At 35.8% G+C, this 11,964-nt stretch overlaps 1 pseudogene; it reads right to left on the bottom strand.

Annotated features, from left to right (window-relative positions):
• Positions 1-8,871: 8,871 nt before the first annotated feature.
• On the bottom strand, positions 8,872-10,633 carry LOC111692133 (annotated as a pseudogene).
• Positions 10,634-11,964: the final 1,331 nt, after the last annotated feature.

The raw sequence follows: 11,964 nt of genomic DNA, 5'->3' as shown, positions 1-11,964 counted from the left end.
GCTGCAATAAATTATATAGGTACTGTCGTAATACAAGTTTTTCGAGCGTTTTCGAAATTCACCAATCTTTCCAACCTGGCTGGAAATGATCATTAATACGTCTCTGCGACAGCTAAGCACGAGATAAGGCATGCTAGACCTAAATAGGAAATCCCTAGGCTCTACCATGGACACGGACACGCGAAAAAACTGAAAGTTGGAATTTTACGCATGTTTCCATTCCCGACGACCTACGACGCTCTGGATAGGCTCGTAAGGATCGTCGCAGTCCAAGTACTAGAAACCCAGTCGAAATAAGACGCGTTTCTAAAGAATCGGCAGTCAGAGCCGATAAATCAAAGATTTACTCATCTTTCCATATTTTGAGCCGCTACAGCTGTTCAATCGTTCCCGGCGACCTACGACGTTCTGGATAGACTCGTTAGGACCGCCGCGACCTAATTCGACAGAAACTAAGTCGAAACCGAAGATAATTCCAGAGGATCGGATGCTAGAGCCGATAAAGTGGAATTTAGCTAATCTTTCTAATTTTCGAGGCGCCACCACCCACTAATGGTTCCCGGCGACCCTCAACCTTCGGAGCGGGCTCATTCGAACCGCCTCCACTCAATTCGGACGAATCAGCCTCCAAAAGGGCAGAATTTTCTATGGATCCGCCACCAGGGGCCGGCAAAGATGTAATTTCGCCGACCTTTCGAAGCGCCGTCCCAGAGCCGTTCCAGAGATGACCAGAGACCCGAAGCTGTCCGCTAACACGCCAACAGGCGTTTATTAATACCAAACTGATTTTCAGATACCCCACAGACACACCTCGAGTCCCCACCGAGTGCAACCCCGAGCCGACGAGGACCAAAATCCCAGTACCCTTTCTGCGGAGACACGCTAGTTCCACCGCCAAAACAAGGGGAGATTGGTCGCCGAATTCGAGAGCGGTCGAACGTCTACTCTGGGCATTTGCAGTCTAATAGGTGGGATTGGAACCCCACTCAGTGTGTGCGCACGTCTCTATTTGAACTCCGATAGCTGTGAAGCTTTTTCATTCCCTATAAGTATTGTAACAAACTGTTCTTACTCCGCTGTAATTCACGCACATGTATGCAAGCGTTTTAAATAAATATATACATTAAATATATACATATATATATTCATTTCCTTCGAGTTTCTCTTTCTCGCCAAACAAAGATACATTTCGAGTTTCTCTTTCTCGCCAAACAAAGATACATTTCGAGTTTCTCTTTCTCGCCAAACAAAGATACATTTCGAGTTTCTCTTTCTCGCCAAACAAAGATACATTTCGAGTTTCTCTTTCTCGCCAAACAAAGATACATTTCGAGTTTCTCTTTCTCGCCAAACAAAGATACATTTCGAGTTTCTCTTTCTCGCCAAACAAAGATACATTTCGAGTTTCTCTTTCTCGCCAAACAAAGATACATTTCGAGTTTCTCTTTCTCGCCAAACAAAGATACATTTCGAGTTTCTCTTTCTCACCAAAAAAGACCATTTCGAGTTTCTCTTTCCTCGCCAAACAAAGATTATATTTCGAGTTTCTCTTTCCTCGCCAAACAAAGATTATATTTCGAGTTTCTCTTTCCTCGCCAAACAAAGACCATTTCGAGTTTCTCTTTCCTCGCCAAACAAAGATTATTATTATAAATATAGGCATAAGTATTAAATAGATAAATAGATATTATATAACCGCTAACCTTTGGGTCAAGGTTCAGCATTGAATAAATAAATAGCTAAAGAAGCTATAAGAGTCTTAGAACTCCCTAATACGAACTTTCAAGGCTTGCAGTGCCTCAGTTCTATCTTTAAATTGGAAAGACCTAGTGCTTATCCTTAACTTCAGTGCTAGACAGAGTCCTCGAGCTCTAGTAAATTCAGTGCTATACAGAGTCCTCGAACTCTCAGTAACTAAGTGCCACCAAGGGTCAGTTGAAACCCGGAACTCTTTTGAACTTTACCTACCTCTGTAGTGCATCACCATGTCTTGGATGGAGAATAAATTAGTTCGTACGTCGCCTTCTCCGACCCCTTCTTCAGATTCTTCGGAACAGGAGGTAGAACGGACGCCGCCGTACGCCGACTCGATCGCCGCATTCTCGGTGGAAAGAGCAGCTGCGGGGTGGTCAGGATACATCGACAACCTTGAGGGGGCGATTCACTTCCCAACTTCTCGGCCAACTGTCGATCCGGACAAACACGTTCCTACTAACTCCCTCCAGGTCCTGAAGGAGGACACTGAAAGGTCCCTGCGGGTACCCCAACGGCCCTTGAGGCGTGACGCGGCTACGCCCTATGCGTTACGACCTGAAGGACGTCCGGAATCCACCCCCGCTACGTCGACCAATCAGGGAAGAGGAGCGATACCGCGACAGTACACTGCGAATAATCCTGACAAAAAACTTTTGAGAAGAAATTATTTGAGAGAGCTATCAAACGCATTAGGCCTTATCTACAAAAACGCAAGTATGCTCAATATTTCAAGAAGCTTAAGAGAGCGATTTTAGGAGATATGCAGCGTTGAACAACGAAATAAACATAATGAAAAATCGAAAAACTGGATCTAGCTGTTTTCAACGCAACAAATTCATGTGTTTAGAGCACATTATAGGTAAGGTGAGGTAGGGTAAGTGTGTTGTAAAATGACAACCTGAATATTAGGTAGTAAATCAAGTGCCATCTATGCTAGAAATCATAAACCTAGAGTGTGGTTGCCTTCTACACACTGTATTACCGTGCTCGTTCTTCTGTTAGGTGGTGAAGCCGTTGTGATCGGAAAACATATTTTATATCGTAAGTATTAATTTGTGAATCCATTTTGTATCCGCAAATATCTTAGTGATGTTAATAGATTTTACTAATTATACAACGGTGCTATCAAATCAAACAAAAGAACTACATATACTGAAGAATTTCTCAATATGGCGCATATGAGTCTTGCTTTTAGGCGACCATGGTACGTGTATACAAAAGAAAATCAAACAAAAGAACTACATATACTGAAGAATTTCTCAATATGGCGCATATAAAAAGTATGGGATTCCCTAAATGACTCTAAGTTATCATAGAAGAGGTTTAAGAGGAAATAAAAGTACAACAATGGGAAGATCAAGCCAGTCCGTGGAATACGCCAGAAAAAAATGTGTCGATCCATTTATTATTCAACATTATTTTGATATCTTACAAAACCAGATGGATGAACTTGGTGTAACCGAATAAACCACATCTGGAATCTCGACGAGACAATTTTTTCACTAAGACCAAAGTAGTGGGGAAAAAAGTAGCCCCTTCCTCGCGTACAACAGCTGGTAGTGGTAGAGAAAATACGACAGTGTTGATGGCCGTCAATGCAGAAGGTTTTAAGGCTCCACCACTTATTGTCTGTAAGGCAAAACACATGTGGGACGATTTGGTGGCTCCTCTTTCAGAAGCATTTCCTGGAACGACGTACGCTGTGACAACAAATGGATGGATGGAGTCAGATACCTTTTTAAATTATTTTGAAACGTCTTTATTACATGTATTTGGCTCTTAACGACCTATTCTATTAATATATGATGGGCATGTATCACATATTGATGATTGGACCTTCTAAATATGTTCAAGTTGTAATGGACCGTGGGACATGCGATCATTGGAAACAGCCAATTTTCTATGACTATGACCGTAAACAAACAAAAAATTTACTTCTTAAAATCATTGCTAAATTGATAAATATCGAATTCCCCGCATATGCAATAAACTGCGATTTGGGGGGTAGTAATCGAGGTCTTTGGACATCATTAAATATTTCTGACAAAAATACCTGGTTTGAAAATCCAGTAAGTAAAAAAAGAATACATGTGTTTGTAGACGCACCATATATGATTAAATTATTAAGAAATCATTTTCTTGATACAGGATTTTTATTAACCCTTACTTTGGTAATGTGTACTATAGGATACATAATTTTAAAAAAATCACAAATGCCAGAATAGCATGTATAGCCCTCTGTTATGACTGCAAGGTATTAATATAATCCAATTCCAAAGTTGCAACGCATTTACAGAGTTATCTGTACTGTGACAGTAAAACTACTCAAGTATTTAATCAAAATGGCCGCAGGCTGTAGCAGTTGGTCAGCACCTCAGGTAAATTTCATCAAATTTTACACTTTTCTGTAATACAGTTTGCATGTTATTGGTCATAACTCTTTAGATAAACACCTTTAATAATATTCTATACACTTTCTGTAGTTCACACGATGCATTTTGTGGTGTAAATACTTTGTTATTTGTATGTATATTATGTATCCTATAGTGCACATCGCCAAGTTTGCATATTATAGTAGATGTTACTCATAAGATACATCACCAGGTTTGCATAGTGTAGTAGCTGTTATTTATAAGACACATTGCCAAATATTCTTATAGCAATATTTGACTGTAACAACGTTTTAGTGTTTTTCAAAAATACATTTTTAAAGGAATTTGCGAGGGTGTTTGTCTAATAAAAACATAGGCACCATTACAATTAATATATCTCAGGGAACTAAACTCGGCCCCACATTTTCATCCAGAACTGCCGAAATTATTGCACTACTACCACCTGAAAATAGAGCTTCCGATGATGAAGACGTATCTAGCGATGATAACGTCGAAAGCGTATTAAAAATTTGTGAAATGGATAATGTAGCACCTGATGCAACATCACTGGAAGATTCGTTTAGTTCTGAGGCGCCCTCTTCACCGAATTCAGTAAGGGGCTTTTTAGAGGATGCTATATATTTTTCAAATGGAGACAATAATAATTGTGATGTAGAAAATGTATATCCGATTTATAAAACAATATATACACCAATTAAAATAAGATCCAAGTCTCGACCAATGTTAGTCGAATGTGCTGCAGATCCTGCAAAAAACAATTCTGATTGCAGTGGAGAAAAACTAAAGACTACACGAAAAAAGTCTGTGGCTAAGAAGCTTGAAATTGATTATGTATGGTCAGAGGAACAATTTTCTTTTCCAGTAAAAATTCCTGATGACAAGTTTTCATTACCTAGTAAACTCAAAGCACCATTAGAATATTTTTTCATATTTTTCTCCAATGATCTTTTTGACTTGATAGTTGAACAAATAAACTTATATTCATTTCAAGTACTTGGAAAATCAATAGCTGTTTCTAAAACACAAATTTTCGACTTCATTGCCATTCATATATTTATGGGAATAGTAGACATGCCAGCTTATACCGACTACTGGAGTCAAAAATTTAGATTCGAAGAAATTGCTGCTGTCATGCCCTTGAAAAGATATCAAGAAATTCGTAGATTTATTCACTTTGTGAACAACAATAATATAAATGACGATAAATATTTTAAAATAAGAGCTGTTGGATATTTAAAAAAAAATTGTTTACATATAGAATCTGAAAAAAAAAAACAAAGAATAGATTAAATGATGGTTCCCTATAAAGGAAAAAAGCATGATATAAAAGACAGTATATTAAATCTAAGCCTAAGAAATGGGGATACAAAATAGTTGTAAGGGCAGGGGTGTCGGGAATGGTGTATGATTTTATAATTTATGGAGGTGAAGACACATTTCGGCAGCATAGTTTCTCTAATGAAAGTTACCCACCCAATATAAAGACCGGATCTACTTTTATTTTTATATCTCATTGACCTTTATGCATAATACATTGTTATGTACGCCTTCTCTATCTATTGACGGCAATGTAAATGATAAGAGATCCCTATATAAACACATGTGAGATCTCTCATCATTAGTGTAGTACTATTAGTAGTTACAGCTTGTACTGACCATCTAGTAATCAATAAAAGTGTTTGAACAAATAAATATGTTAAAGTCTTCCAAGTAACGAATTGCAACTTTAACTTGAAGAAATGTCATTTGGACTGGGTGGTAAAACTGTTGTAGCACTTTCTCAAAGTATACAATATCCTGCATGTACAGCTCTGTATTTTGATAACTTTTTTACCAGTTTAGACCTGCTTGTTCATCTAAGGTACAACTATGGTATTTTGTCGTTAGGTACCATACGATCGAATAGACTACGAAACTGTATCTTGGAAAATGACAAAACTTTGTCAAAACAAGACAGAGGCTCATATTGTCAAAAAACTGATAATAAAAACAAAATAGCGTGTATCAAATGGTATGATAACAAGGCCGTCACATTAGTTAGCTCATTTAGTTCAGCTGAGCCTCTCGGAACTGTCAAACGATTTGATAAATGCCAAAGAACAAGTATAAATGTTCCTTGTCCTGATATTGTCCGCCAGTATAATATTCATATGGGTAGTGTAGATCGAATGGACATGTTAATTTCACTATACAGAATCACTATGAAAAGCCGTAGATGGTACTTGTCAATTTTTGCTCAAATTCTGGATATTTCCATAAATAATGCATGGCTAATGTATAGGAGAGATAAAAAAATTCTAAATATACCACCAAATGAAGAAGTGTGTTTGAAAGATTTTAGATATGAAATTGCGAAATTGCTGAAAATGAAAGATAGAGTGAAACGAAAATGGAATTCTGCAGAATCTCCACGTCACATAATCAAACGCCCTGTTGCTGCAAGACCACCTACAGACGTATGTAACAACAAAGTTGACCATTTTCCTATATATTCCTCGAAAGGCAGGTGCAGACACTGTACAACAGGAGCAACTCACTGGCTGTGTGATAAATGCGGTATGAGGCTGTGCCTGGTGAAGGAACGTAATTGTTCTTCAATTTTCATAACCAAAAATATATTTTTTTAAATTTTGTTTGCAATACGTCACCAAAGATGTTATTTAAATATAGTTATATGTATAAAAAAGCAAGAATTAAAGTTTATTTTTCTGAATTTTTTAAATGTTTTTATGAACCCAAACTTGGCGATGTATCCTATAGGACACAGCTCATATTTTTTTTTCCTTTCCAAAAAATTTGTTTTCTAATCCTTTGTTTAATATGGGGCCTAATTTATGCAATTTTATGTTTTTTTTAAATTTTAATTAGCTTTAACACCATTTTGCCAATTTAAGGGTTAAACGACAAGATTATAAATTGAAAACCGATTTTTGACTTGCTGCAAATTACTAAAAATTTAGATTTGAATATGGCAATTTAAGAAATCTTCGGATCCAAAACTTTATTACCCTTTCAAACGGGAATAATTGTTAGAATTATTTAATGATTTGAAAGCTGATTTCAAAATAAAATATTTATTGACGTATAATTTAAACCAGGATGCTTTAGATGGTTTATTTTCTATCATACGAGCAANTTTAAGAAATCTTCGGATCCAAAACTTTATTACCCTTTCAAACGGGAATAATTGTTAGAATTATTTAATGATTTGAAAGCTGATTTCAAAATAAAATATTTATTGACGTATAATTTAAACCAGGATGCTTTAGAAGGTTTATTTTCTATCATACGAGCAATTGGGGGATTATACGACTATCCAACAGCTCTACAATTTAAATATAGACTTAGAAATTATTTAATGGGTCGAAATGATGATATAATTTCAGAATCGTCGAATATAGGGGAAGTGAGCGATACACCAAAGATTATCATCAGTAATATAATTAATGTCGTTCGTAATTGGGGATGATTCAAATTACGAAAATGATACAGATAATTCTGAAATCGTCACTAGGGAAATGATTAGTCCTTTAGAACTGCCTAGTGATTTTAATCAGGATAAAATAGACACAGAAATGGACGAATTACAATGGGATGGTTTAGAAAATTTAGCAGGATTTATTGCATTTAAGCTGCGGAAGAAAGGGAAGGAGGGTTGCAGAGAATTTTTAGCTAAATGCAATGAACTTAATCATATTTTTTCAAATTATAATGGCGATTCACACAAAAATTTTTTAAATAATTTATTACTTTGCGCTAAGCATATTGCGAAGATGCAAAAAACCTTTTTTTAGATGCAAAATGTATTTTAAAATAAAGCTTTTAAATCGCAATTTAAAGGAACAGTCAAGAATACGTAAACGAAAAATTATCAAAATTGTCAGATAATAGGGCCCTTTACTTACACGGACGGTTTTTTTAACGGTTTTGGACCGGACGCGCTGGACCCACGCATCAGATACGTACGTGTGAACGCAGCTGAACTGAACAAGTTTGATCTGCGGATCAACAAGTGCGCCAAATTCGTGCGCACCAGTGTCTAGCTTTCTTTACATGTAAACGTTTGGACTGAGGATTTATAGCGTCAGTAATTTTTGTATAAAAGTTATCGTTTCGTTATGTCTGAAACACGTTATTGGCCAAAAGGAGACCTAGAAAAATGTATTGATTTGTATAGATCTTTTCCATGTTTATGGAAAATTAAGGCAGCGGAATACAAAAACAAAAATTTGAAAAATGCGGCATATGAAAAATTGACAGAGTTTTGTCAAGCCGAACTAAATTCAGAAGCTGATAAAGATTTCGTCATTAAAAAGATTCAGGGGTTAAGAGGTGCATTTCGCAAAGAACTGAGAAAACTGAATGCTTCAAAAAGAAGTGGTGCTGAGGAAGAAGATTTATACAAACCGAATTTATGGTATTACGACTTGTTGCTTTTTACAAAAGATCAAGAAGAGCCAGGTGCGAGTATAAGCAATCTTGATGAATTTTCACAAATAATTGATATAGATGTCTTAGATAATTCTACTCATTCCGAAACAGTAGAAATAGAAAAGGAAAAAGAGATAAGAATTACTGTCATTAACATTCGTTATTATTTTACATTATTTATTGATTTCATAACATATTTTTTATATATTAACTACACATATTTATATTATTTCATATTTTGAGTCACTAGATGAAAGTTTCATTAGAAAAAAAGAAACCAATATTCATTACTTTAGGCTGCACCTTTTTCTACTGATGCAGTTTGCCAAGGCGCACTTCCTTCGCCATTAAACAAATTTAAATAATTAATTCTATTCTGTGTAGCTTCAGCTTCAATGTTACGTGGACGGACTTGTTGCAAGTTTGTCAGTTCAGTTGTTTCTTTGCGCCATTCGCCTGCCCCCCTTTGATTTCTATTACAATCTTCTCTGTCAAATGTTGTAGTAGTCACATAAGAATTGCTTTTTCTTCTTAAATAATTATGCAGTGCACAAATGGCTAATATAATGTAACGTGCTTTTGTGGGATTTAAATTTATTGATGTGTGTAAAATTCTAAATCTGGAAGCTATCAACTTAAAAGCGTTTTCAGAAACATTTCTCGCCCTAGACAATCTATAGTTAAAAATTCTCTGTTCATGATTTAAATCTCTTTGTGAAAAGGGTTTAAGCAAATGTTTATGTAGAAAAAAAGCATCATCTGCAATAAAAACAAAATTTAAATTTTTGGCAGTTTGATGGTTTTCCGGTAATTTTAAATTTCTACAATTCATCTTTATATAAAAGTCAGTATATTCTAAGGCACCACCGTCAGAAATTCTGCCATTTTTGCCAACGTCGACGAAAACAAATTCATAATTAGAATCCACTAAACCCATCAAAATAATACTATAAAAGTTCTTATAGTTATAATATTTTGCTCCGGTATTTTGCGGCTGAACAATACGTATATGCTTTCCATCTAAAGCTCCTCCACAATTTATAAATTGCCATTTTGTTTCAAATCCTTCGGCAATTTTTAACTATTCTTCTATACTACTCGGAAACTGAAAAAGTATGCATCAAATTCCAGTTCATATTTTGCACCACAAAAAGGTGTAAAACGAAAATTAAAGGGTGGTGGTTCCAACATGGAATTCATGAAAGCTTGCCAACGAGCATTAGAAAATAACGTAGAAATAACTGAATATGAGGCAGTAGGCGTAAGTGTCGGCAAAAAACTGCAACGCATGCATCCCACCCAAGCCATATACGCTGAGACTTTAATTAACAAAATATTAAGCAAGGGATTATTAAAACAGCTGTCCTCTAATACTGATGTTCAAGAAAATTTTGCTTACGTTTCATCCAGATCTCGTATTTCACCAGCAGCAACTCCAAGTACTTCTAGTAGTGTATTTGAAGTTGGTCATGGTACATCTAACGCTGCAAATGGTTCTTTTCCATCAATATGTATACACAATATTATTTAAAATTTTAATATTTTCATTTTACTTTCAGTTTCAATTAAGAATGTATATTTATTTAGTTTTAGTTGTACTAGGAATATATTTTGAATAAAATGATAAATGCCTTACCTTAAGAAAATTTTTCCTTAGAACAGTATAAATAGCATTACATGTTTCTGGTATAATGGCTGATAGCGAAGGTGCTTAAATTCCTGTAGTAAATTTCAAATCTTCATAGGAACGACCCGTTGCTAAATAATGAAGAGTTGCTATCAATCGTTCTTCCGCTGAAATACTTTGTCGCATAACTGTATCAGCTTTTGTAATATGTGGTTTAACCATTTCAAGTAAATCTGCAATTGTTCCACTGTCCATTCTGATATAATTTTGAAACTCAGAGGGGTCGTTCAACCGCAATTCATGAACGAGATGTATATGACCGTGGATATTACGATCTTCTCTCCATTTTTTGACCCATATTTTGCGTTTGGCCCTTTTTAACACATTAAAATGTACACGTACCGCAACACAAGCTATGGCTCGACATTTTTTGCGTTGTTTTTTGTAGCCATAATTTGTAATTATTAAAATAGGTATCACTAGTTGCTACAGATCAAAGCCCACAGTCTAATACTTTCTAACTGTGCGGAAGTTCCATGCGCGGCATCAATTCTGTTAAAAATGTCTTTACACTAACGGTCTTGGCCCGTACATTCAAGATATTTAGTGGCGCGCGGATTTGGACCGCGGTCCAAATTTTGTCGTCAAAGTTTTGGCCCGTCCGCATCAGTTCTTCGCATTGGTCTTGGGGTTTGGACTTGTAAGTCCAATTCCGCACTCTAATCCTGTACGTGTAAAGGGCCCTAATGTTTCATAAATAGACACAAATAAAATTATATGTAGTAGTTATGGTGTCATGGGTACGCTTAGTACGCTTAAGCGTAGGGCCCCCGACGCAAAAGGGCTCCTCAGGGGCCTGGCTTTTCTTTTTCAGATTGTCAAATAACTTGAATCCTTAAATTCTTTAATACTGTGGGGACACACGTTCCCTGGTACGTCACTGTGTTCACAGGAAATAAGAAAATAATATTTACAAATAATAAATAATGGGAGTCCGGACTTCCATTGGAAAATAATCTGGGACAATCGTATGATGATGCAGTGAATCTGAGTGGACGGTACAATGGACTCCAAGCACAATTTAAAGCCAGTAATCATATTGCAGACTTTGTGCCCTGTTCAGCCCATTCCTTAAATTTGGTTGGAGTAGAAGCAGTAAAGAAATTGTTAATTATTTTGGAATTCTGCAAAAACATTGTTTATTTTTCTGCATCGCCTCACAAATGGGATATATTAACAAGTTTTGGAAAGCTTGACTTTACTTTAAAGACTTTAAGCACAACAAGATGGTGCGCACATTATGACGCTGTTAAAGCTTTAACAAATGGATACTGTGATATATTAAAGACTGAAACATATTAATCTAGATGAAACTGAGAAACAAGACTGCAGGATAGACGCTAGAAATCTATTCAATAAATTAAATATTAAGTTTACTACGGGAAGAAATTTTAGAACGTTTTAATAAGATGTCTTCCAAACTTCAAGCCCCTGACTTGAATTTACAAGAAGGCTGTAACTTATTACTTTCATTAAGTTTATACATCCAAGAAGTAAGGAAAAATTCGGAAAGAAAAACCAATGAATTAGAAGCAAGAGCTCGACAACTCAGCGAAGACATTGTAATGAATTATACAGATTCCAAAAAAAAGAAAAAGAACGAAGCTACTTCCCGACGGAGAAACTGAAGTAAATATGTTTTTTGGAAAAGAAAAATTCAGAGTGGAAATCATAAATAGACTCTTAGATTTATTGATC

The sequence above is a fragment of the Anoplophora glabripennis genome, unplaced genomic scaffold (genome assembly GCF_000390285.2).
Source record: "Anoplophora glabripennis isolate ALB-LARVAE unplaced genomic scaffold, Agla_2.0 scaffold998, whole genome shotgun sequence".
Taxonomy (NCBI): Eukaryota; Metazoa; Arthropoda; class Insecta; order Coleoptera; family Cerambycidae; genus Anoplophora; species Anoplophora glabripennis.
The sequence above is the reverse complement of the archived record's forward strand: the minus strand, read 5'-3'. Positions and strand labels throughout refer to the sequence as shown.